This window comes from Physeter macrocephalus, chromosome 9 (genome assembly GCF_002837175.3).
Source record: "Physeter macrocephalus isolate SW-GA chromosome 9, ASM283717v5, whole genome shotgun sequence".
Taxonomy (NCBI): domain Eukaryota; kingdom Metazoa; phylum Chordata; class Mammalia; order Artiodactyla; family Physeteridae; genus Physeter; species Physeter macrocephalus.
Genome location: NC_041222.1, coordinates 18679335 through 18701621, shown reverse-complemented (window position 1 = coordinate 18701621; position 22287 = coordinate 18679335). Strand labels below are relative to the sequence as shown.

At 41.0% G+C, this 22287-nt stretch overlaps 1 long non-coding RNA gene across 3 annotated transcripts in view; it reads left to right on the top strand.

Annotated features, from left to right (window-relative positions):
* LOC112065527 (uncharacterized) overlaps positions 1-22287 on the top strand; it is a 544628-nt gene that overhangs the window by 101548 nt on the left and 420793 nt on the right. For all 3 annotated transcript variants that reach the window (XR_003681165.2, XR_008618183.1, XR_002892077.3), the window contains exon 2: positions 14592-14894. This is a non-coding gene — a long non-coding RNA (uncharacterized lncRNA). The remainder of the gene's footprint in view (positions 1-14591; positions 14895-22287) is intronic.

The window sequence follows — 22287 nt, the reverse complement described above, 5'->3', positions numbered from 1 at the left end:
AAGGGAGCCAGCAAGAGCTTTGCCATGTCTAGGACCGTGTCAGATGGGCTGAGATTTTGGGCAAGGATCTGGGCTCAGGAGGGAAACCAAGCCAGAAACCCCTCTTATAGCCTGTGACGAGCAATGATTGTGATGGGAAGGAAAAAAAAAAAAATGTAATAATAATGACAAACACTGACAGTGTTTACAATGGACTAAACACAGTTCTAAACGCTTAGCATATATTTACTAATTTAGTTTGGGACTTTTCGGGGGGGTCTTGAAAGGATGCCATTTAAAAGAGGCTAAGATCCCTAGAGGGTCCCACTGAGGACAGACATCTCTGCCAAGGGCTCTCAGTGTTCTTCCTGTTTCTCCTAAGAATGTACCTTTATCATGCATGACTGTTATGATGCTGAAGGAGGTTAAGGGAAAAATTTTGTCCTCACGGTGCAGTGTGGTGGTGGGGGGGTTTAACTTCTGTAAACCTTTGCTACAGCTGCTCCTTGCAACCAGGTGGGAGGGCAGACATGACCTGCTGCTATCAGGCTGAAGAGGATAATGAAACCAATAAAAATTCTGAAGAGTCCATGAACGAGACTAGTCTTTGCTCTTCTCTTTGTTGTCCTGGAACCCCAGGGAAGCCATTGCATCAGTGGAGGTGCTGATAGTGGAAATGCTAGGGAAGGCAGAAACTGAGCTGATAGGGCTTCTTTCACAAATGTGCATGAGGTGCTGCATTTACATGCAACAGCCTCGTAAATCTCCTGGAGAATAGGCCATGCCTTCTGCTTCTTGGAATTTTCCATGGCATTTGACTGTAGGAAAAATCTGTTGACTTGAGTTCAAGGGTGGGCTTATTTTCCCAGTGGGAGTTGGGTAAGATGACCTGAGGGGCTCTGTGGGTTTCTCTGAGACTGAGTTCCAATGGATGAGTGAAAGAAACTTAACTCTCAGCACATAGTAGGGGCTCATTAAATATGTGTTAAATAAAAGCCCTCTTCCTGACTGGCCGCTGAATTATAAAATCAGGGTCAAAAGGGCATCTGAGAGTTACCTTGTTGAAGCAGTATTACTTACTTTCAGCCTTTTCTAGGCAAAGAGGAGAGAGAGTCTGAAATCCTTCTAGCAGGCAATTCACAGTCTGAGGAACTGGGCTCCTGGCCTGAAGGACGTCTGTAGTGTTGACCTTGTAAGCAGGGATACTTGTAAGCATGGGGACGACCTACTGAAGAATATTTGGATCCACCAGTGCATCAGCAAGGTTCTTACTGCAGAGAAAGGAAGACACAGAAAGATACTGCCCACAAAGTGTTACTTTTCTTTCTTTCCTCCTGGTTGTGTTACTGACCAGGGTTCTTGGCCTTCCCCAATCAGTAGAAATTGACCAAAGGCCAGACAGGAAATTCAGGCAAGGCTTTATTGGGGCCCCTGTTGCAGCAGCGGGGAGCGAGAACAAACAATAGGTTCCCTTGCTTGCTCACTCCCTGAGGGGGGCAAGATTGTTCCTTATATGGGGTGAGGGTAGGGGTGTGTCCAGGGGTCAGGCCGGAGGGGTGGCTTAGGTGTTTTGCCCACCCCTTAGATGGTGTTGTGTGCAGGGGGCATGCGCAGTACCCTGCTTTTGCTCTGGACACCCTGTTTTTGCTGCAGGCTCTTCTAAAGTGGCAGTTGGGTTATTTTGGTCTCTGTATCTTTTGGGTACAGAATTTGCCCACCTGTGCGTGGGGGGCGCACACAGCTATTTTTAGTCCCATACAGTTTCTTTCTATTTTGTTGCTCAAGGAGAGGTGTGTCCAGGGGAAAGCATTGCAGGAAAGGGTCCCAGGTCCCAGCCTGTCTCATTTGGGCTGTGGATCCTCCAGGCTTCCTGACTTGGAAGAAGCATAAACTGAATCCACAATCAGCTCTTTTTTTTTTTTTTTCCCTTTTGCGGTGCGCGGGCCTCTCACCGTCGCGACCTCTCTTGTTGCAGAGCACAGGCTCCAGACGCGCAGGCTCAGCGGCGATGGCTCACGGGCCCAGCCGCTCCGCGGCATGTGGGACCTTCTCGGATCGGGGCACGAACCCGTGTCCGCTGCATCCGCAGGTGGACTCTCAACCACTGCGCCACCAGGGAAGCCCCACAATCAGCTCTTAATTCACAGGTCTGCAATTATTGTCCTTGCTGATCTCCTGAAAACTCTTTCTCAAGCTCTTTCATTAATGGACATTAGCCTTAAAGTTTCGTACTCTCTAGAAAGCAGCCTTGCTCTGTTCAAGAGATCTGGTTATAATGTTGGACATTTCTGCCTTTGAATCCAGTCCCGTGTGACTTTGAGCAAATTCTCCTTTGTGAGCCTTAGTTTTATTATCTCTAAATGTGGAATGAATACCACCTTCTTGGACTGCTGGGAAGGAAAAAGAGATGATATTCAGTATGGGGCACCTAGTAGGCATTCAGTAAATATTTGTATTAATAAATATTCAATATTTGTGATAAATATCCAATAAATATTTCCTTCCTTGTTGCCGCCTTAAGTTTCGTTTCCCACTTTGGCATTCTGTGTCTGTCATTTTTAGGCAGAGCTGAGCATAATGAGCCTGTTGAAAGCTCAGTAGCCTGTCTCTGGCTCTAGATTGCTTTTGCCTTTCCCGCTATAAAAGAAGCCTCCCCTCCTGGTTCCTTGTTGATTTTCAGAGGCACGACTGTTTGACAAACCATTTCAGGTGCTGTCTGCAGGCTGCCTAATGAGTTCTCATCTTTCACATCACTGACTGTTCAACTGATTTAGGGAAAAATGCCCCCCGCTGATGTGTAAGAAACAGATGCTGCATAATTGTTCCATATCTTTTTTTTCCTTTTCTTATCCTCTATCTCCAGTTCTGTGTAAGCTTTCCCAGGAGATCTGATGGTTTCCCTTACCATTTCTCTACTGGGAATATATTCTAATAATGCAATTTACTGCTAATTAAGGTATTATCTTAGTTAATATTTATGGGTATTTTTTCTTAGTGTTTGTTGCTGTTTCTTCTAATGTTTATAATTTAATGGGCTGGTTTCCTATTTCCAGATTACTTTAAACCTTGAAATGCTTTTAGCTTGTCGTTAAACATCACCTGTATTTCTCCCTGGTTTGGTAGCTCTTCCCTTCTTGCCCTTCCTTCTTAAGGTGGTAAATAGAAGTGCCTGTGGACCTGTGGTTGACCTGGTCCGTAAGTGCCTTCAGCAAACTTCTCTAGCTGTGTGATTCAAAATGGCAGCACTTCAATAGAACCTGTGCGTTTTGTAATCAATCCAGTTTTCTCCATGGACTTATATGGTTTATATCTTGGAATAGCAAAATACGCATTTGAATCCTGGTCTCCCAGGGCTGTATGGGACCTGAAAGGAAGTCCAGGCCGAATCCCTATCTGATGCTTTGCTTGACTTCCTTAGGCAACATAGAGATATCAGAACCTCTCACCTCCTTGTGTGCTCTGGACAGGCTAGAAAAAGAGAGGAGTGTGGTGCTGAATTCAAGAGATAGATTTCATTTTGGCGAATAAGTCTGCTGTTGTGCTAATTTCAGAAGAGCAGACTTTGTTGTTGTTTTTGTTAGATTAGAATGTGTTGACTATTGCCAGTCGGTGAGACTTGGTGGTCCCTTGGTGATTTGTGGATAAAGCCTTAATACTCTGTTACAGATGTATTGCGTGTCTACACGTGTCTCTGGTCTTCCCCAGAGTTGCAAGAGGAACTCGGTCATAGTGATTCAATTAATCCTGTTTTGTAACTAGGTTGGAAAAGTTCAAGGGAAACTCAGCTGCCTCTGCCAAAACCCAGAAACTTGATGCTAAGGAGCTGCATAATTGTGGCAGTTATTTTAGGTGTAATTATTTAAACCAAGGATTCCTGTCTTCTCTGGAAATGCATTTCTATCCTGATCTATTCCACAAAGGATTTGAGACAGCTCAAATATTTCTTTTCATTACACAACAGCCCTTTTCCTCAAGGAGCTGAATGGAATATATTTATTTTTCAAATTAGCATAAATTAAATTGTGTTTTGAACATTTTTTAAAAATTAGAAGGGACATGCAGTAGGAAAAGCTCTGGAATTAGAATCAGATAACCTGGCCTCTTCTCTCCGTTTCACTGATTAATAAGAGCTGTATGGCTTTGGGTAAGTCATTCTGATTTTACATCTGCAAAATGGGGAAAGTCATCCAGATGATATAATAGTAACAGCTTCCACTTATTAATTATTATGGGTTTCATGTATGTATTATAGCTCTAAATCCCTCTGTGTCCCTGCGAAATGTATTATGATGTCCGCTGGTTTAAAGATGAGAAAAACGTAGGCTGAGGGAGGTGATGTGACATGTCCAAATAAGTCCAAATACGAAAATAAGTGATAAAAATAAGGGCAATATGGCTCTTCCCATGATGCCAGGATGTCTGTAGGTAGAGGGAGGAGTTGATGAATGAGATTCTCTTCATCATGTTTTTTTTCATTCTCATGGAGAGATGGTCAATGATGTAGCTGCTGCCTCAGCACAGGGACAGTCACCTCACTGGGGCCGCTGAGCCCCTGCCTCACTTAAATTCACAGTTTATAAGCTTGTTCTAGCTATACAACTTGTTTCTTACTTGTGCAACTGAAGAAATAAAGGTTTGTGTTAGGATAACCTGGGTTCAGACCCAGCTCTACTTGTGTTAGTTATCTAAACTTAATGGCTTAAAACAGTACACATTTATCATCTCATAGTTTCTGTAGCTCAGAAGTCCAGGCATGGCTGAGTTGGGGCCTCTACTCAGAGTCTCAGAGGGTGCAATCAGGGTACCTGCCAAGGTATATTATCATCTGGATGCTTGGCTGGAGAAGAAGACATCTCCAAGCTCATTCAGATTGTTGGCAGAATTCATTCCTTTGTGGTTTATGGAAGACTTGGCTTCTCACTGGTTATTGGCTAGAGGTCACCCGAAGGTCCTAGGGGTTGCCTGCCGTTCCCTGCCAAGTGGCCCTTTCCATAGGCCATTCACAACACAGCAGCTTACTTCCTTGAAGCCAGCAGGAGAGCTGGAGTGAGTTGGCTGGTGAAGTGGAGTCTTACATAAAGTAACATAATCTCAAGGCTGACATCCCATCTCCTTTGACGTATTCTCTGGGTTAGAAGCAAGTCACAGTCCTGTCCACATTCAGGGAACTCCCAAAGTTGGTTTGGAGTTTTCTGTGGGAGCTGTGGCTATTTTTCCTTTTACTAAAGGGTGGTCTTTGAGCTGGGAAGGTTTGGTCATTCGTGGCGTTTCAAAAGAGTGCAGAGATAGGGGAAGGTGATACCCGCCTGGGTGATCACATTAGCCAAATCAATTTGGTGTATCAATGTTGATGTTAAATCTTGGAACACTGAACTGATGTTTGGAAAGTCCTTTACTTTTTTTGAATTTTCTTACTTGTTAAATTGGGATCTTAATTCCTTGCCTTATAGGGTTATAGTAAGATAATGGATGTCAAAAGGGCTATTTGTGAACACTAACATAATACACCTAGTAAATCACCTTCCTGGCCAGATTCTGGATTCCCACCCACATCAGCTTCTGAGAGATGGCATGGTGCCAGCTTCTTTTCCAGGAATTCATGTGCCTCTGCCCCACGAAAATAAAAATGCAAACACTTTCTGGTGTGATGAAAAGTAATGTAATGATTTGCACATTTTGGATGCTTAAAAATCAACAGGAGCCATTGTAAAGAGTCTTCCAAGCATCTTTTAAAAGGACTGACATATCATCATTTTGCTAGGAGTTTTCATCTCTTTTTCATTCTATCTTGTAATTTTCCTTCTGGGCCAGTTAGTGAAAAAATAAGTTTAAAAAGCAGCAGTAAAAGAAAGCCTTAAGAAAACACTCCCGTGCTCCACAGTTAGGCAGAGGTTTCTGAAATGGTCACTTCCTGCCTAATTCTGGCCTTGCATCCTTATTCGGGTGCCTGGGTTAGGAATCCTTGGTTAAGAAAAGAGGGTCATAATGATATCTTCTGTAAACATATGCTCACTTCTAAAGGGATTCTTATGATTACCAGAATATTTATAATTTTCATCTCAAGGATTGGCTGAATTGGATGGTTTAGTTCTTGAAGGTTCCAAATCTCAACATGTTTGTTCTGACAAATGGTGGATGGACTTGCCTTTAGTGGTCACTCCTTATGCTTGTGAAATTAGATGGTTTAGCTTATTTTTGACTATTACAGTTTTCCAAATTCCTCCTGGGGCTCCCATGAACAATGATTAGCAATTTTTATTGCACTTTTAGGTATAATAGTAGCTAACTTTCACAATTTTTGTCTCACTGTTAAATTCAAATTACACAGTTTTGAGGAAGACATTGATACCTACACTTGGCTTCACCAGTTCCCCTGTAATTCATAGATTTAGTGGTCTCATTTGTCTATGCATGGATCACCCTTAATGCCCATTCAAGTTATCTAATTGCTGGGTTTGAGTTCTTTAAAAGAATCTTAATGTAGTCACTAAATCAGAATCCCCAAACAAACACAACAATATTTTAAATGAATCTCTTAAATTTTATTTTACATTTTGGAAAGCATTCTCTCACAAAACTTTTTCTAAGAGCCAGTTGTGTGCAGGCATTCTGCTTGATGCTAGAGTACAAGGAGAATTATAATCACATAGTATTGGCTATAAGTTCCCTGGGTCAGTGGCTTTGTTTTACTCATCTTTGGGTACACCAAATACAAGCACTTACAACACGCTAATAATAATGAAAGGAATAGGTGATATTTTATATAATTATTGATAAAATGCTCTGGAACCAGATGGTTTTAGTGCTGAGTTATTTCAGAATTAAAATGGACAGATATGTAAATTATTTTCTATTGCATAGAAGTGCATAGGAAGCACTTTTTGTTGTAAGGGAGGAGGCACATCCTCCAAAATCCTTCCATATGTTTGTGTGAGTTCTCATACGAAGCATGACCCACATCCCATAATATAAACTGAAATGGACGTATAATTGCCTTCCTTGGACCCAGAAACTGGGCCTTGTACAGGCAGCCATACCAGAGTTTTGAATCTGAATCAGTGGAGCAAAGAAGCAGGGGCAGTTTAGAATAAGTAGTCTGGAATGCTGGGAGTGGCACCTGGGGTCCAGTGATAGCAGTGTCAGTGACCATGGCAAGGCACTGGCTATAGTCTGGTATACCCAGCTTCCCTTGGTTTACAGGATTGGTCTTCTAGCTTTGTTATTAATCCTATGGACTGTCCACTACCTTACTTACAGAGGCTTACAAATGGAAGCCCCTGGAATTCTCCCATTCTGTTAAGAAAATTAATCCAAAGCAATACTCCATCTTTGGAGGGAATTTGCAGTGATTTGTTTTTTTCATCAAAGAAGTGAAAATATGGAGGTGAAATTCCTATGATATTACATTTAATTCTCTCAAATAAACAATGCACAATATGAATAGATCTTGTGAAATTTTTAGAGCAATGTAATACTTATAGTATACAAAAGAAAACTGTAGCCATTCTCACTAATAAATTGATACAAAAATCCTAAATAAAATGGTAGCAAACAATACAATAATACATCAAAAGAATCATTCATAATGACTAAGTATGGCTTATTCTGGGAAAATGAAGGTTGTTCTTTTATTAATTCCAGGATGGAAAGAAATTGATTAATATAATACATCATAACTCTAGGTAAAAGAACAAAGAGCTATATGATAATTTTAGTAGATAGTGAAAAGGCATCTAATAACATGCTATTTTAGATTTAAAAATATAAATATTAAGAAACTAAGAATAATTTTTTTCAATGTGGCAAAAATGAACTATTCAAAAATAAACACTATGATATTTAATAATGAAACATTAGGCTCATTGCCACCAAAATCAGTAACAAGATATATTTAGATAACTTTTTTCTGGAAGTTCTGGGCCATACAATAAGACATTGAACAGAAATAAAAGATTATTGCAAAGGAAGACATAAAGACATCACTATTTGTACATGTTTATATTCCTAGAAAGCCTGAAAATATCAACTATAAAAAACTCCTAGAAGTAATGAGTTAAGTAAAATATCTATACGAGATAAATATATAAAATTAATAGATTTTCTCTATATAGCGAACAAAATATTAGGCAATATGATAGAGAAAAATACCTAACTTACAACTATAACAAAAACAATACAAGTAGTAGCAATTTTAAAAAGCATGAAGGAACTATTTAACAAATTATAGGCGTAATATAAAGAATATTTGGATAAATGAAAAGACATAGCATGTTCTGTATTCTTGAATGAGAACATCAACTAGTACGAAAATGTCTTATCTTCTCATAGACACTGTGCTCAGTTCTTCCTAAGTCTTGTCAAGTAGGAGATACATAGTGAGGCCTGATCATAGACTAGTCATCATTACCTTGTTGCAATACAAGTACCGTAATATTACTTATGGACAGTATAGCACTGTGAGTCCGCAGGCAGAATAGGAATCTGTACTCAGGACCCAGACACCAGATTCAGATGTGGCTTCCTAACAACAGTTTTTGAAAGCACATAAAGTCTCAGAATGATGTAGGGAGAGATAAGAGACTTGATGATCTCCCACTTGGGTGTTTCTACTCCCTGTCTGTACCTCACCAAGTACAGGCAGACAACCACTGCTTGTACTCAAGGAAACTGGTAGAGACTCAGGAAACCCCAATCAGGTTGATATCCTTGAGTAAACAGGGTAATGGTTTATGGGCCTGTCACCTTTACAGTTGTACAGGGACCCATACTCAAAAGGATCCTGCACTTTGTTTAATGCTATGCTGTCATGATTGTGAAATTCTTAATAATTTTTGAACAAGGGGACCTGCATTTTCATTTTTCACTGCATATCACTGCAAAACTTAACTTGTATGAGATGTCAGATTCATCTTGGTCTGTTCTCAAGCCCAGCTGCTGCAGGACAAATTCAAATTTAATGCTATCTCAGTTAAAATTCTCCTTTTGGGCCCCCACCCTCCCCACATACCTTGGAGAGAAACCACATGTCCTTTATGGACATGTATTCTGTAAGATTCTGGCTTTTGCTAGAGACAGAGATGAAGGACACAGTCACTGTTCTCAAGATGCCCACTCATGTTGGAGTGAAGTGATAGGAACACAAACACATATGGTACAGGTGACTATGTGCCCTAAGAGAAGTGTAAACCAAGAATTCTGGGAGAAGTAGAGGAGCAATTAACTGCTTTTCATGGAGATACAGTGTTTATTCTGGGCTCCAAGGATGAATAGCAATAAACAGGTAGAAAAGCTTGGAGAGGGCAATTCCAGGCAAGGGAAGAGTATAAATGGAAGGTCATGAAAGAAGAGTGCATTTCAAGAACAGCTGGAGTTCATGGTGACTAGAAGAGGGAAATGGGGTGAGAATAATGGGTAGAAGATGCTACTGAAGAGGTAGGTTGGGGTAGGTTGAGGAGGTTCGCATGTCTCTTTGCAGGCAATTTGGATTCTAGTAGACAATTAGGATGATTTGAAATATTTTTCTTTTTTTTTTAATTGTAAAAATAAAAATTCCAAACATACAGTAAAGTTGAAAGTATTTGACAGTGAACACTTCTATACTCACCACCTAGATTCTATCATTAACATATCATCACACTTTTTAAAATCACATAGCTCTGAAAGGTTTTTAGTGAGGAAGCAGAACCAATACAAAGAGTATGGAAGATAGACTGGAGGTAGAGAAATGTGTGGGAAGGGATCAATTAGGAGTCACTTCCTAAGTTACACACAACACAGCATAAGAATCTCAAATGAAGAATGGTTTCCCTGCGTTCAAAAATACTCATATTACAGTATTTCCCCTCAAATCTTTATAGACATTGCTTTATTATCATCTGACGTTTTGGTGTTTCAGAGTAAAAATCTGAGGCCAGTTTGAATTTTGTTCCTTTAGAGATAACTACTTTTTTTTTCTCCTGGATGTTTTTAGGACTTTCTCCATTAACTGTATAATCATAAAAATTTCAGATATCTGGGTTTAGGATTGTTTTTCTTGATTTTGCTGGACCAAATATTCAAAAAATAGTCAAAAAATTTTTTTAGCTCTGGGAAGTTTTCTTCAGTTATGTCTTTGATTATTTTTTCTTACTCAAGATTCCTGAAAGCATCCAATATTCCTAGATTACATTGTTATTTTCTTCTGTTTTTTATTTCCCTAATAAGTTAGAACTTTTTGCTCTTCTCCATTGAGTTCTTAGGGACCTCAGGTTTCCCTTCATATGTGTGTCTTGATTTTTTCAGTGTCAATTCTTTTTCTAATAGCGATATCATTTCTGTTATTACTTTCTAATTTTGCCTGGCTCCTGCTTTAATCTCAGCTAATTGTCTTGTACCTCATACCATTATCCTTTTACTTTTCCCTTCTGTCCTTTCCTTTTAGTTTTTAAATTTCTTTATTATAATAATAGTTTTTATTTGGCCACACTGCGAGGCATGTGGAACTTCCTCGACCAGGGATCGGACCCATGCCCCCTGCGGTGGAAGCATGGAGTCTTAACCACTGGACCACCAGGGAAGTCTGTTATTTTTGTTTTATAGAAGTTTTATGATTAAAAATCTTCCACAGTTCCCCATTTCCTAGAGGACACAGTGCAATTTTTGTAGTATGTCACTTACGGTTTTTTGTAGTTGGGCCCCACTCATTGTTTCCCTATACACACATGCTATGCTTCAGCCACTCTAGGTATTCTTTTACACCTCTATACCTTTGTTCATGCTGCCCCTTCTGATTGGAATGCCTTCTTTTCTCACCTCCATCAGGAAAATCATTACTCACCCTGAGTCAACAAATAGTGACTCCAATGCCATTGTTTTAGCAAAGTCTTCCATTATTTCTCCACTTAGAATTGATTATTTGCTCTTCTATGCTTCCATGATATAATGATCAGAGGACTCAATTACAGTTGTGTGGATACATTGTCTTCTCTAATAAACTGTGTTAGAAGAATGTCATTTTGAAGGTATACAGTATATAGTATAATAGCTGATATTAATTCAGTCAATAAATATTTATTAAACAACCACTCTATGACAAACACTGTGCTAGGCACTTGGGATATATGGGTGAATAAGACAAAGTTCTTGACTTCTTGAAACTCACAGTTCAGTGAAGGGATGATAAATGACTAGTAAACAAATAAATAATTTCAGATGGTGACCAAAGGCAGCTACTTATAAAATGCTGGATGAACTAAATTTCTTGAATGAATGTTTGGTGCTAGTACAGAAGAAAGAAATACAATCTTTGTAGCCATTATCTTTGGCTTCAGAGCATTTAATTATCAGAAAAATTTCAGCACTATACAGTTAGCATTTTTTTAAGCTCATGGGTCTGTGGGTCAACTCACTTCTAGGCTGGGCTCAGTTAGGTGTTTGAGCTGGGTTCACTCATGTGTCTGTGACTGGTTGGGGTTAGCTGATCTAGGCTGGGCTTGGTTGGGGTAGCTCATCTTTCTGTTGCAACCAGCATGATAGTTCTGGCAAACCCGAATAAGCAACCCAGTTTCAAGTCTTTGCTTGCGTCATATCTGCTACCATCCCGTTTACCAAGCCTAGTCACATGGTTAAGCCCAGAGTCAAAGCGTAAGGAGATATACCCCACCCAAAGCTGGAGACACTGCCAAGTTACATGGCAAAGGGTGGAGATTTATAATCCCGTTATTGGCTAGACAATGAAAAGTTGGAACAATAATCTAGTCTGCCTCAGGTCTCTTGATGTACATGACATCATGTGACAAAGATTAGAGCCTGATAAATCCTAAAGCCAGTACTTGGGTAAATTTTTTGACCTTTCCTTACCCTTTGTCTTTCCTTTATGCAGCCTGCCTACCCCTGACACCCCATTCCTACACCTCACCACCAACGTATCATTCACTTGGTCTTGGTTCATTTATTTACTCAGTGATGTTGTGACTTCAAGCATCTGCATCTTTTGCTTGGGTGGTATTTTGTTTTCTTCTTTTCTGTGGGTGTGTGTGTGTGTGTGTGTGTGTGTGTGTGTGTGTGTGTGTGTGTGTGTGTGTGTGTGTGTCTTGGGTTGCTCTGCTGTACAGCAGGGCAGAAGTACCAAAACATTAATGCCAGACAGGAGTTTGTGTGTAAATATCCCAATTCCCTCACTCAAAGGAGAGCGATATCTGAAGTGTATCTTCCACCACATCCCTAGAGTTTCCAATGGAATCAAACTCCTTGTTTGGCAATAAACCCTTCAGTGACTATCTCATGTCTCCCCACCCCTACTGGTGTTTCCTGGGATCATTCTCAAATAACCTACTTGCACACAAACCCTTGTCTCAGGATCTGCTTCTGTGGGACGCCAAGTAAGAAAACATGTATTGTAAGTCTACCATGAACAGAAAGCAGCCTGGAAGTCCACTCTTAGGCTAATAAGTGAATCCTGAGAAGTTGTATTATTGCCGATATCAGTGTATAGAAGGAAATCAAATGGGTAGTGGAAAGAACATGGGGCTTTGTTTGGAATCAGACAAACCTGGGCTCTAGAATTTTCTCCACAACTTACTTTCCTACCCTTCCTGAGTCTTGTCAACTGTAAAATGGAGATAATGCCCATCTCACAGTGTGAGACGATGCAATAACACATTTAAGTGCTCTCCACTGTGCCTTGCACATAATGGGTATTCAGTGAGTAGTAGCTAGAGGAATTTGAAGGCAAGGTACCAGGCAGTTTCCATGAGAAAGTAGCTCTGAGAGAGAGACTGCTGCTCTCTCACATTCCAAGGTTCTTCTTTCCTGCTTTTCCTATCATTCCATTCTCCCTATAATTCTCCACCCATCAAGAGGACTAACTAGCATCATGGATCTGAGGTTGTTCCAGAAATTCCTGTTTAGAATTGGGCCAAGTAATTTGCCTCTTTGTCCTTCGATTTCCTTATTTCTATAATAGGAATTATAACACCTAATTTAAAATTTGGTGTAAGGATTAATTGTAACGATATATTTAAGAGGTTTAGCCCACAGCCTGGCAGAGAAAATGCTCAGTACGTGGCATCAATTAACATTTCCTTTAAAATAACGGCAGCATTTATACAGCATTGTGAGTAGGCAGTATCTCATTTAATCCTCACTGCAAGTACATGGGGCAGGTATTATTATTATCAGACCTGTTTTACAGAAAAAGAAGCTAAAGCTCAGGGAAGCGAAGAGACCCACCCAGGATCACTCAGCCAGTACTGGGTGTCAGAAACAAATCTTCCCTTTCAACAACCATATTCTTTCCCTTTCACTTTATCTTCCTCCCGCTATCTTGGTTATTTATTCTCTGTGTTGCCTAGTACAAGTTCCGCAAAGACAGGAATAGATTTATTTTCCCCATGGATTCTGGGGCTCCACTCAGGGAACTTGGTTATTGAGAAAGGAATTAAATAATTGTCAGGGGAAAAGACAGCTTGTAGGAGAATGTGATAAATTCAACTGAGAAAGCGCCGAGGGTGAAGACACATGTGAAGTTGGCACCAGAGCACAGGCCTTTAGGCTGTTGCTTAATAATATTAACAACTAATATTTGTCTAGCATTTTACAGTTGTCAAAGTACTTCCTGATGTTTAGTCTCACTTGATTCTCACAACAGCCCTGTGTTCTGGGGTAACTTCCTTTTTCACAATATTTTTACTGAGCCTCGGATAGGATAAGGGATTGGTTAAAACAATCCAGCCAGTAAATGTTAGAAGCAGAGAATCTGGGAGGGTATGGAAACCAGATCTTCTGCTGTCTAATAACAACTAGAATTTGCAACATGCTAAGCAGTTAAAGCACGTTCACAAATAGCATCCCAATTTTTACAGTTACAAAGGCATTATCCCCATTTTATGGAGGAGGACACTGAGGTTCAAAGAGGTAAAAGGACTTGCCCAAGGGTACTGTTGGCAATTGCCTGAGTCGGGTTTCAAGCAGGGGTCCTTCGACTACAAAATCTCTCCACCACTCGACCCTAATGCCAGACCCTAATGCAGCCTCCCTAATCAAAATGAAGAAATCACTTTTCTTGATCTATTCCCAGCTTCTCGGGAAAAATCTTCCTTTTTGCCCCTTTTACCTCTTTAGACCTTAGTCACAGTCCTCATAAGGAGCGGGAGAGAGGCCAGGTGGAAGGCCTTAGCCCAGCTCATCCAATTTGCTAATGAAGATCAGCTGAGCTTGAGTTTTTTCTCCCTCTGACAGCAGCAGGGCGTCGTCTCACTGAGTTAAAAATGCAGCTTCAGTAGCAGATATTTCTCACAAACCAGGAACCCATGTGGCTTCCTGGGCAGGATGGAGTCTCCCAGGCTGAGCATCTATTCACCTGATGTCCATCCACCTCTCTCCATCCACAGGGAAATGTGGGAATGAAGACAGGGAGGAGGTGGGAATGGAGGCTATGCCTCACCTCTTCCCAATGAGAAACAGCTCCCTGCTTGTAAATAGCAGAGAATCTGGGGGAAGACCAGGCTTTGGTGCCACATCAAGCCAGGGAACTTCTATATCAGTTGCAGAATCTGTTTATTTTTCTATACTTGTATTGCAAACTGATAACAAGCTGAGAAAAAAGCAGACCTCTCCTTTTTTTTTTTTTTCAGCTGGCCTCTCACTCTCTTCCCAACAATGTCTGGGTTTCCCTCAAAGCTACCAAGTGCTAATTTGAAAAATATGTTACCGACAAGTGGGAGAAAAGCAGGCATCCAATGTGAAATGCCCTCTAGGGCGTGGAGGAACTCCCAGAGAGAGAGAGAGTGTGCGCGTGCGCGTGCACGCCCGTGCACCAGGGCTGCGTGCTCTCTGAGCACCAGGAAGAAATGGGAGCGACTGATGGAGACTGAGAAGCTCATTTATAGCTTGGTGACATCTTGGGCGGCTGGATGAAACCCTCCGTTGCATTTAAGGTACTACACAAATCTCATGGTTGATATTATTCGTTGCATTTCTCAGAGTCACCTGTAGGATACTTTTTTTTGTAACATCTTTATTGGAGTATAATTGCTTTACAATGGTGTGTTAGTTTCTGCTTTATAACAAAGTGAATCAGTTATACATATACATATATCCCCATATCTCTTCCCTCTTGCGTCTCCCTCCCTCCTACCCTCCCTATCCCACTCCTCTAGGTGGTCACAAAGCACCGAGCTCATCTCCCTGTGCTATGTGGCTGCTTCCCAGAGCTATCTATTTTACATTTGGTAGTGTATATATGTCCATGCCACTCTCTCTTTGTTCCAGCTTACCCTTCCCCCTCCCCGTGTCCTCAAGTCCATTCTCTAGTAGGTCTGCGTCTTTAATTCCCTCTGTATGACAGACTCTAGGTCCATCCACCTCACTACAAATAACTCAATTTCGTTTCTTTTTACGGCTGAGTAATATTCCCTTGTATATACATGCCACATCTTTTTTATCCATTCATCTGTCAATGGACACTTAGGTTGATATTATTAACTGCATTTCTCAGAGTCACCTGTAGGATACTTCTTAAGAAAAATTTATTTTAGAGTTAATTACTGAAAAATACTTGCTTCTGCTGAAGAGTTTGTATGTTTCCTCCTGTGTCACACATTACCTTTCCTAGCTTGCTCTGTCTGCCAGGAAGCTTAGAACAAAAATTACAGCTCAAACAGAGCTTTGGTAGAGATCCCATCACCAGCTTAACTGTATTATTTTTACCTCATGACTTCTGTCTCATATTCTAATGCAATTTCTTTCTTTCTTTCCATTTCTTTCTTTCCTCTCTTTTTCTCTCTCCCTTCCTCTCTCCCTTTCCCTCTTTCTTTATGATTTAAAAATGAATATTTTACCATTCTATGTATGTTATATGAATGGCCTCAAATTCTTTGTGGAATAAGGCAATATATAAGTAAATAAGTAAATATACACATAAACCTTCCTGGAACAAACTTTGGATGAGAAAAATTAAGGGGATGAAGGAGCAAGGGAAGGAAATCCTGAAATTGACTTCAGGTTTTTTGCTCATCTACATCAAATTCCATCACCTCATTCCCAGCTGCTACCAGTCTTGAGAGAGGCACCATGGATATGGAGAGAACTTTCAGGATGAAGCTAACAGGAGTGGCTTATGGTGGGTGGCTGCTCTGCAGATCACCAAACCCTAAGGGCATACAATTCAATTTGAACATTTCAGAGAGAACTTCCTCTGGGTTCTTCCCATGGTGGTCCAATTTTTTAAAAAATTGAAGTATAGTTGATTTACGATATTATATTAGTTTCAGGTGTACAACATAGTGATTCAATAATTTTATAGAGTATACTCCATTTAAAGTATACTCCATTATAAAATAATGGCTGTAATTCCTTGTGCCGTACAATATATCCTTGTTGCTTATATATTTTATGCATAGTAGTTTGTATCTCTTCATCCCCTACCCCTATCTTGCCCCTCCCCACTTCCTTCTCCCCAGTGGTAACCACTAGTTCTCTGTATCTGTGAATCTGTTTCCATTTTGTTTTATTTTTTAGATTCCACATATAAGTGATAACGTAGAGTGTTTGTCTTTCTCTGATTTACTTCACTAAGCATAATACCCTCTAGGTCCATCCATGTTGTTGAAAGTGGCAGAATTTCATTCTTTTTTTATGACTGAGTAATATTCCATTGTGTGTGTGTGTGTGTGTGTGTGTGTGTGTGTGTGTGTGTGTATCATATCATCTTTATCCATTCATTTGTTGGTGGACACTTAGTTTGCTTCTATATCTTGGCTACTGTAAATAATACTGCTATGAACATCGGGGTGCATGTTATCTTTGTGAATGAGTGTTTTCATTTTCTTTGATACAGACCCAGGAGTGGAATTGCTGGGTTATATGGTACTTCTATTATTAGTTTTTTGAGGAAACTCCATATTGTTTTGCATAGCGGCTGCACCAATTTACATTCCCACCACAGTGCACGAGGTTTCCTTTTTCTGCACATCCTCACCACCATTTGTTATTTGTAGGGCAGTCTGATTTTTTGCAGTACTAGAAAGAGTATGGGATTTAGAGGCCAAAGACTATAACATTTCTGAATCCAACTGTGAGCACTTGGGCCTAACCTCTCATTTTCTGCAGAGGGGAAAATAATAACAACTCTACAGAGTTAATTTAAGTATCAAGTGAAAATGAAGATGAAAGTGCTATGTAGAGTATGAGGAATTACACAGATCTCATTATCTTCATGAATTAGGGTTCTTTGCAGTCATCTCCCCACCACCATTTGATATCTTATTTCACAACACTGTAACTAGCAGCTCCTATGCTCCAGTCATTCCTTGACCATTCCTGGGATGCCCTTCTTCTCCCCTTGGGTCCATGGTAGACTCCTACACAACCTTTAAAACCCAGCTCAAATAGTACCACCTTGATTAAGTCATAGCCCTACCATTTACAATGAATACATTACTTTTTCCTTACCCTTGGTCATCAAAGCATTTGCTTCATACCATTAATGTAAGATGTGTTATATTGAACTTGGTTGCTTCCTGCCTGTTACCTCTCTTTTGTTTAGTTTTAAATCTCTAGCACATTGCAGGTACATCTAGCTTCAAGATGTTGAATCACAAAGTAAATGGAAGGTGAATTTCGAGACCTGTGAGCGGAGAACAAAATTTTCTCAGAATCCATATGTATCTTAAAAATATTTCATGCTACAAAAGGCCAGGTTGATAAAAATGAAATACCAAGCAATAGCCTTGAAACGGGCTGTTTGTTTTGTGACTATCAAATGTGATGGGTGGATACTCCCAATTTCCTCTGAGAGCTCCTGTTTTCCAAGTCTAAGGCTACATTGACTCTAGACTGGGATATTAGGGAAATCTTAAGAGCTATCTGAAAGGAAAGGAAACAAGGCAGATTGGGCAGTGATGGGAACAGTAAAGCAGAGAGATTTGGAGCCCAGGCTGTGGCATCAGCTACCTGGGTAAGCAATTTAATCTCTGTGTTCCCTTGTGATGGTTAATTTTGTGTGTCAACTTGACTGGGCTAAGAGATGCCCACGTAGCTGGTAAAACATTCCTGGGTGTGTCTGTGAGGGGGTCTCTGGAAGAGATTAGCTTTTGAATATGTAGACTGAGTGAAGAAGATAGCCCTCCCCAATGCCAGTAGGCATCATCCAATCCATTGTGGGCCTGAATAGGACAAAAAAGCGGAGGAAAGGCAAATTGGCTCTGTTGGTTGAGTTGGCACATCTGTCTTCTCCTGTCCTCAGACATTGGTGCTTCTGGTTCTTGGGCCTTCGCTTATGATACCATTGGTTCCCCTGGTTCTCAGGCTTTTGGGTTTGGACTGAAACTACAACACCAACTTTCCTGGGCCTCCAGTTTGCAGATGGCAGACTATGGGACTGCTCAGCCTCCATGGTTGTGTGAGCCAGTCTTTCATAATAAGTCTCATATCCTAATGGTTCTGTTTCTCTGGAGAACCCTAATATATTCTTCACCTGAAAAACTGGGATGATAATAATAGCAACTACCACGTTGGTTTGTTTTGAGAGTTAAATGAGATAAATACATGGAAAGCAATAAGTATAGTGCCTGGTGCATGGTAAATGCTCAACAAATGTCATCTCTTCTCATAAAGTGCAACCTCCTTTTCACACAGGAGGCCTATGTATCTCCTTAGCTTTCAGAGTTATGGCAGCTCTCTGTGGCTGGTTGTTGCCTTTCTTTCTCCTAAATAGATGTGTGCTTACGTGTTGTGGGCAAGAGCAGAACATCCAGTGCACTTCGGTGGCTGACACAGGAGTGACTGGGACCTGGATGTGCCCCAACAGAAGGCACACGGCCTTGCTCTGCTCTGCTTATGTAAAAAGCATTGTTTCATCTGGATGCAGCATTTAGGGAGGGTCATAGCCAAAAAGGACTATGCTTAAAAACTGATTTCCCTATCTGTACGATGAAGACGACAATGTTACTTAATTTCTGGAAAGAATAAATGATACATTATGTATGTCAAAGTGCCTGATAAACCAAAAAGAAATGTCTATATCTTTGTTATGATTACGGTGGGCCAATGTGAGGATGAATTCCGTCTGAACAACAACATCAAAACAAATTCACGTGTGCTTGAATGGCTTACCACATTGTATGATTAGCCATCAAGCCCAGGTGTGGGGTTTTGACCTAGGCATGGAAGAATCACAAGAGAAGATAGATTTCAATGATGCCTTTCAGTGCTTTGTGCTGGGTGTGGATTTTATTTTTAAAAAATAAATAAATGAAAAGGGAAGACATTCTTCCCACCTATGAAGGACAACCTGGAGTGATCTCTCCTGGTTGACAGGAAACCATAATCACCTCTGCTGACCTAAGAGAGCTCTACCTTGGATTATGGAAGGTTGTCACAGAAATATTGTGTTCACTTAACCAAGGGAGCTGCATCAGCATTTTAGAAGATTGCTGAACTCAACTATTTAGAGAGCCCTACATCTCCTCCCTGACAGGACACCACAGCAGTGATGAGGATGAGAGGGAATGAGACTATTCTGGCAGGGACAGGGTGATTTAAACTCGGCCCCTACTCACTTGGATAATGGGCATCAAAGCAAGGGAAATCCTCTTCTAACTGTGTTCCTCATTTGGGCAAGAGCTGTGTTCCTGGAGCTTTGTGTGCAAGGCAGTTTTCTGTAATCAGATCATTATTTGATGGGATTCACTGGGAAGTCTGAGAAAATTTTTTGTGGTGAAAGTTTTAGACGTTTTGTAAATTTGAAGTTTTGTAAGTTGCACTGTTTTTGAAACGTGGGCAATACTTGTAACTGACAAAAAGGTGCTTGTTTTAAGATTTACTACGGATGTCTTAAATATTACAGCTTGCTCACATTACCTTGTATTTGTATAGAATTGTCAAATAATGCAGAGTTCTGGATTTCACTGGAAATTAATTCAATTAAAGTAACCTGGACACTTTGCTCTGCTTGGAGCATTGTGTGAATCTAATTCTTTGGCATTTTATGAAGCAAAGCTGTTGGCTATTCATGAATGTTCCTTATGTCTACAACTTATATCTCTCAAATATTCTTTTTTTTAAAATTAATTAATTTATTTTTGGCTGCGTTGGGTCCTCGTTGCTGCGCGTGGGCTTTCTCTAGTTGCGGCGAGTGGGCACCACTCGTCGTTGCGGTGCTCGGTCTTCTCATCGCGGTGGCTTCTCTTGCTGCAGAGCACGGGCTCTAGGCGCGTGGGCTTCAGTAGTTGTGGCTCACGGGCTCTAGAGTGCAGCTCAGTAATTGTGGTACACAGGATTTGTTGCTCCGCGGCATGTGGGATCTTCCCGGACCAGGGCTCGAACCCACGTCCCCTGCATTGGCAGGTGATTCTTAACCACTGCGCCACCAGGGAAGTCCCTCTCAAGTATCTTATTGAAGAGGGGAGCTGGCTTTTAAATGTTCACGAAATGTTTCTGCAAGATAGCTAAAGAATATGGGGTGTTGTGTTTATATAATGCTACTTAATTTTATATGTTGGGAAACGGGGCTGCCTACCAGCTTACCCTGTGCCGTCATAAACTGAGCATCTATGCTGTGCCTGCCATAGGCACTTACATGTGCATTAGATCATTTAATCATTACAATTGATATTATTTAACCTACTTTACAGCTGAGGAATCTGAGGCTCAGAGTATTTTTTTCTTTAATTATTTATTTTATTTTATTTTGGATGCGTTGGGTCTTTGTTGCTGCACACAGGCTTTTCCGAGTTGCGGTGAGCGGGGGCTGCTCTTCCATGTGGTGAGTGGGCTTCTCATTGCAGTGGCTTCTCTTGCTGCAGAGCAGGGGCTCTAAGCACATGGGCTCAGTAGTTGTGGTGCACAGGCTTAGCTGCTCCGCGGCATGTGGGGTTTCCGCAGACCAGGGCTCGAATCTGTGTCCCCTGCATTGGCAGGCGGATTCTTAACCACTGCACCACCAAGGAAGTCCTGAGGCTCAGAAAATTTTAAGTGACTTGCCAGAAGTCAAGTAGATTGCAGATCTAGGACTTAAACCAGAGGTTTTGTTCTACAGTATCATATAACCAGGGAGCAAAATTGACTAATGATGTGATTCAAGACTGAAGGATGGGGGGTAGAAGGGAGAATTTCAAACTAGTGACTGAAGACAGAGTTGCAAAGGATGGAAAGGCTTCTTAATATGGATATCGAAACCATATGACTACCATTTATCAAGTGCTTATCATGAACTTGTCATTATGCTAAGTGTTTCTCATGGAAACCATCAGAATTCCCATGAAGTACTGTCTTATTTTCCAGTTGTACAGATGAAGAAATTGAGGTACGGAGATGTAAATGGACTCAAGTCAGGCCATAGAACTTAATAAGCAGGGGCATTTGGACTTGGACCCCGTGCTGTCTCCCTCTGAAGCTTGTACTCTTTCTGTAATACTCTGCCACTCACCATCCAAACTCCTGAAATGTAAATGCTTTTGCCCATTAATGACAGCTGGAATTTAGGCCTCAGCCCAAGACTTGTTCAATAATATACAAGGCCTTGAAGCCATGCAAGTGTACTTCGAAACTTAAAGACCAGCATTTTCTTACTAGAACAACAAAAACAAAATCTTCTTGGATGCTGTAAAAGTAGTAAAAATATAGAACTTATCTTTCAGATGCTGCAGAAGCTTAAAACATGGCAAGATAGATTTTTAAAGATATACGTTTATAAAAGTTGCAAGGACACAGTGTTTAAAAAATCAAGTAGTTTTCCATGGTTTATAATGGACAACAGCATCCTCCTCCCACTCTATCCCTATCCCCACTTCCCAGAGGCCGCCACTTACACTTATGGTTGCCTCCATGTTTAGGATATCATGGATATACTGCCATTTCTTGCTTACTTATTTACTTACTTACCTACCTACCAACCTACCTGCGTACCTTCCTCCCTATTGCATTAGCTTCCTAGGGCTGCCATAAAAAAGTGCCACAAATTTGTGGCTTAAATATCAGAAATTTATTGTCCTGCAGTCTTTTTTTTTTTTTTTTTTTTTTTGCGGTCCACGGGCCTCTCACTCTTGTGGCCTCTCCCGTTGCGGAGCACAGGCTCCGGACGCGCAGGCTCAGCGGCCGTGGCTCACGGGCCCAGCCGCTCCGCGGCATGTGGGATCTTCCCGGACCGGGGTACGAACCCGTGTCCCCTGCATCGGCAGGCGGATTCTCAACCATTGCGCCACCAGGGAAGCCCCTGTCCTGCAGTCTTGAGGCTAGAAGTCTGAGATCAGGGTGTCAGCAGGGTTGGTTCCTTCTGAGGGCTATGAGGGAGAATCTATCCCATGCCTCTTTTGATTTATGATGGATTGC